Source organism: Corvus kubaryi, unplaced genomic scaffold (assembly GCF_017639235.1).
Source record: "Corvus kubaryi isolate FWS band 111438036 unplaced genomic scaffold, C.kubaryi_AGA036_p1.0 37341, whole genome shotgun sequence".
NCBI classification, from domain to species: Eukaryota; Metazoa; Chordata; class Aves; order Passeriformes; family Corvidae; genus Corvus; species Corvus kubaryi.
Window position 1 is genome coordinate 6,374,870 of NW_024581112.1, and position 5,182 is coordinate 6,380,051.

A 5,182-nucleotide genomic window follows, 5' to 3' on the forward strand; every position below is an offset into this window, starting at 1 on the left:
CGCCGGCACCGAGGGGTTTACCCCGGGATGCCGAGATCGCGGACCCGCCGCCCCAGCAGCCTCACGGCGGGCAGGCAGAGCTCCGGCCGGCAGGAGGGAGGCCCCCGGCCGCCTCCCACCTCCGCCCAGGCACGGGAACCAGCGCGCAGCCCGGAAAGCGCCGGGCAGGGGAGCGGGACGCGGCGGGCTGGCCCCGCAGCGGGCACCGCTGGGGCTCTCAGCAGCGCCGCCCGGCCGGGCGCCGGCCCTGCGGCCAGGGGTGGGAGCCGGAGGCTGCCACACCGCTGCTCCCGCCGCCCCAGCACCGGGGTCCCGGCGGCGGGAGGGCGTGGTGGGGGCAGCGGCATTGCCCCCCCGCACCGCGGCCGGCCCCGCACAGACAGACGGGCAGACGGACGGACTCACCTCCCTCCCGCGGCCGTCCCATGCCGCTGCCGGCACCGACCCGACCCTCCGCCGCCGCGCCGCTCCCCGCCACCTTCCCCGGCGGCAGCCGCCGTCGCTGCTGCCGCTGCCGCCGCCGCTTTCCGCTTCCTGTGCCCGGCACCGCCCCGCACCCCGTCCCTCCCCCGCCGGAGCCACCGCCCCCCGGGCGAGGCTTCCCTGCCCGGGCAGCGGTCGTCCTCACGCTCACCGGGACTCCGGCTCCGCGATACCCCGGAGCCGGGCCCTGCTGCAGCCTGAGCTGGTGCGGGTGTGCGGTGGGACCCGCTGCTCAGCCCCCGAGGCCTGATGTGACGCTTGAATCTCTCCCCGTAGCTCAGCCTCCTCAGCACCTCGGGTGCTCCTTCACATCTCCTGCCGCTGCTTTCCCCATCGCCCCCTCCTTGCTCCCGGTGCCCACCCCCAGAGGCCCGCAGCTCTTCCAAGGCTCTGCAGCTCTCCTCCACCCAGCCATGCTCCTCGCCTGTCCTATGCCGCCACCCTGTCCTCTAGGAGAAAGATCAGTCCCTTGGAGCTATCCCCATCCCAGACTACGGTGTGCTTGGGTTTCCTCGAAGTCTAAGAGTATTGCCAGGCACTCTAATGCCTCGCTTTCGGGACGGCTTGGTCTGTGCCTCCACCCAAAGCCTGCAGCTGCAGCGCCCTTTGCCCCTGGTCACAAGAGGTCTGCCGTGAGGAAGGACCTCCTGCTGCCCAGGGAGAAGGGCCTGGCTGCCTTGGGCACCAAATTACTGGCAGCACTTGCTCTGGGCAGGTGAGAAGGAAACAGGAGAGTTCTACGTCAGTGCAAGTCACTTTTTCTACATGAAAATGTTGCTCTGATTTCATCTCACTTTTGGGTTGTCTTACCCTTTAAAAATATTTAAGTTTTCAAGACACACAATGAGCTAGCAACTGGGAATGTATGAAGAAAATCTAGACCTCCTAGATTCCAGTCCTGCACTTTGAACTGCTCAGGAATGACCCAGTCCACAAATGGAACAAATTCAGAAGAAACTGAAGTTATTCCTATTAGATAGTGTATGTTTTGCATTATTGTGGCTTCTGTATATGACATCTTTTATTTTTCCCTTCCACTTTGTGTTCACTCCGCTTTTTCCAAATTAATGCCACAGTTTCATTTGTGGTGCTTGCCCCCTACTCAACACCCATAGCCCATAGAATGATTTCCCAATGGAACAGTCAACCAGGAATGACAAGAAACATTTCCATATCACTGATTTGGTAGTTACATTACCTCCAATTTTGCATGGCATACATGCTTACCCAACCCTGTGACTGACTGGAAGAGTCTGATATCAACTGATAGGCTCCATCTTGTATTATGCATCAACATGTGTCTAAACTTGCCCAAGGCCTGAGTACTCTGCTGCATTCCAGGGACTGTCTCTGCCCTGAAAAGTGTCTGACACCCTGCTGAAAGCCTGCCCCAGTCTCACTGCCTGCTAAGGGCTCTCCATGGCTCACAGGCTTGCTTCCTCCCTGCTCAGAGGTGGGCATAATGTGACAAAAGACAACAGGCTTACACAACTTACACAGGACATGCATCTGGGGCAGGGGAGCAAGGCCTTTACCTGTGCTTTGTGGGGGAGATACTGCCCTGCCTGAAAGGCTGTGGAAACTCAGGGGAAAACATCAACAAGGGAAAGAGGCCTTTTACCAAAGGTCTTTAACTGGACTTCTTTGAAAGCAACAAAGAAACTGTGCTAACTCTATTTCTTTTCCTACTTTGTTGCCCTGGCAGCGGCTCAAGAAGATTTAGAGGATTTCTCAACACTCGTTTCATGGTTTAGAGCAGCAGGACTTGTTGCAGTACCCCACAGAAAGGAGACTGCTAAGAGATCTCAGCTGGGGATGTGTACAAACCTCAGTGGGCACCAGCATCCATGCCCTGCCCAGACCTGGTGCAGAGACCTGTTAGACCCAATAGTGAAGCCCCCTCACACCCAGCTAGGTCACACTGAAGACTGGCAAATGAGAAATACACTGAAGATGGGCTCAGGGGCAGATTCTGAGATACTGTTACATGCTTATCTCTCATCATTGGTTTAAACCTCTGAGACATGAGGAAACGTTTCTTATGAGTCAAGCTACCTGTGTAGTAGGGTCATAGTTGAGAAATTTGTGAAGTGCTCTGTGCCTGTACACTACTGTGTAGGTAAAATTAGAGTTGATTAGGGTTTTTTTAAGGTACCTGAATGGATCTCATGGATTCACAAGGAGAATTGTTTCAGTTAGAATGGACTTCTGGAGGTCTAGTCTCCCCATTCAGAACAGGGTCAACTAAAGCAGGTTGCTTGGGGCTGTGCCAGGGAGGGTTTTGAACATCTCAAAAGACAGAGAGTCCACAACCTCCCCGGGCAACCAGTTCCAGTGTTCAACACATGCATAGTAAAAATTTTTTTTTTCTCACATTTAAATGTAATTTCATGTATCTCAGTTCGCACCCATTCCCTCTTTTCCTTTCACCAGGTCCCACTGGGAAGAGTCTGGCTCCACTTTTTCACTCCCTTCCAAATGGTATTTATACATGCTGATAGACATTTACACACATGAATTCCACTCTGAAACCTCAAAGCTAAAAAATTCCAGTTTGTGCTGTGTCAGATGCTCCAATCCCTGAATCATGTTAGTGGACTCACTCCAGCATGTCCATGTCAAACAAAGTTGGTCTCTGGTCCAGAGTGTGCTTGTAATACAAGACACTTTCACTGTTCAGTTCGCTTCTGTTTTGATCTTTTCCCGTTCCTGGTCGAATAGTGGCCAGGAGATGTTTCGGGAAGGATTTGTAAGCGCTCAAGTATATAGCCTGGCACTGCTTTATGGCATGATCTTAAGATGCATACATAGATAGTTGAGGAGGCAGAGCACTCACATGAAGCCAAGCCCTAACTGTTTCATGAAGTGGCACACAAAAAAGGGATATGATTTCAGATTCTTCATCCCCTTCCGCAGATGACTTAAGAACATTTTATGAGATTTATGAGATCATAAATACCTTTCATTTGCTTCTAATTTGTCTCTCTTTTGGGGAAAAAAAATGAATCCTTATCATGTGAATGCCAATGCTGCAACCTCAAGTTCACTGGAGGCAGCAGAGAAAGGCTAGTAGATGCCCTGCACTTATTTCAGCAAGTAAGTTAATAAAATAATTCTTTTCTGCTTAAGCCAGCAAAACCTGAGCCTTTTTCATATTTTACAAAAAGCAACTTCTGTCTTCCCTTAACTCTCCTTTGGTTTGTTTTTTTTTAACAGCAACATGATTAACATTCTCATTTCATACAGCTCCTTCGGGAGGTTGTTTCTATCCTTAGCTTTGAAGAAACACACAGGAAAATGTTACAAGTGCAAGCAGGGACATTCTCTTCCTGCCTGAAACATGAGGATCCAGACAGTTCTTGTCCTCATCACATTTTCTGAAGGGTCTATGTGCCTTTCCACCAATGCAGTACCATCTGAGCAGGGCCAAGATGAGTGGATGGTGCAGCCCAACATGAAATACACACACTTGCAGGAAATTCAAAATGGTAACAGAGATCTGCGTTCTGGAGAAAATACTCATACGTAATTCCACGAATCCATCTACTTCATTCCTCAGGCTTGTATTTTTCACTCTGAAAAGCATGAATTGGACAGAAAACCAGGGAGAGATGAGGCACTTTCTGACATGTGGACATTATCTTTTCTTATGGCAAATCCATTAGGGTTTTGAATCAGTCTTACACTTTGATTTGCTGATCACAGTGCATGAGAAACCTGCTATTCACTGCAATCATCTGAATAAAGGTCTACATTCTGTCTTCCACGATCATATATTGTAAAGTGGTGAGATTTTTCACACAACTTGACACATACGTTACATTTTAAGTCATCTCTCAGCTCAAAAGTTTGCTTTCCTTTTTCCTTCAGGACCTTAGCTTCACTTATTTTTAAGTGAATCAATCTCCTTATATTTTTCTATTGATCATGTTTGTGGGTCGGATTCTGCTGTTTGGAGATACACACATAAAATATTTTTGTTAAGACACTGAGGTTGAATTTGCTGTAGATTTCCTCCATCACCTTGGAAACCAGTCTTCTTCTTTCCTCAAAATCCAGGCTCCACCTTCCCCAACACACAGATAATTTTTATCTCTGACAAAATTTTGTCTCTGACAAAATTCAGTGATAAAATCACATATCTACATATGTCCATAAAACCTGATTGATTTCTGAGCTTGGTATTGTTTTTACTATTTCCAGAGTAGAAGGAAAAGATCATTCTCAAGTTACAAGCCACTAAAGACAAAATTCGTGTGCATAATGCCCTGAGAATGAGGCAGTGCTTTGTCAAGAAACACAAGCATGACCTGAGCCAGCACAAGTATAAATGTCACTCTGAATTACAGCCTGCTTTTATATAGCATCAGCTGGAGCCTCCAGCACGGGGTGCAAAGTTTTTTCCTGAGACTGGATGTCAATTCATAGGTCCTATCTGATGAAACTGCTTGTGCAGCCCATCTGAGCCATGCATGATCATGCTCTTGGCCACTGACCTCAATCCAGCAGCTTACATCAAATGTTTAAGTAAACATGCAATGACAGAAATGCACAAGGTGCCACTTTTCAGATCTTAGGCTGCAAAAAATCTTGTTTGAAGGAAGAGAGAGAGGCCAGAGGGACATGACTACAAAAGCACCTTCCTTCCCTTTTGGGGTGGTTGCTATTTAGAAAGGGAAAATGCGTAGTACTGCACAGC

General features: G+C 49.2%; 1 protein-coding gene across 2 annotated transcripts in view; it reads right to left on the minus strand.

Annotated features, from left to right (window-relative positions):
* VANGL1 (VANGL planar cell polarity protein 1) overlaps positions 1-488 on the minus strand; it is a 45,965-nt gene extending 45,477 nt beyond the window's left edge. For both annotated transcript variants that reach the window (XM_042031758.1, XM_042031760.1), the window contains exon 1: positions 406-488. The gene's annotated coding sequence lies outside the window, so the exon portion shown is untranslated. The remainder of the gene's footprint in view (positions 1-405) is intronic.
* Positions 489-5,182: the final 4,694 nt, after the last annotated feature.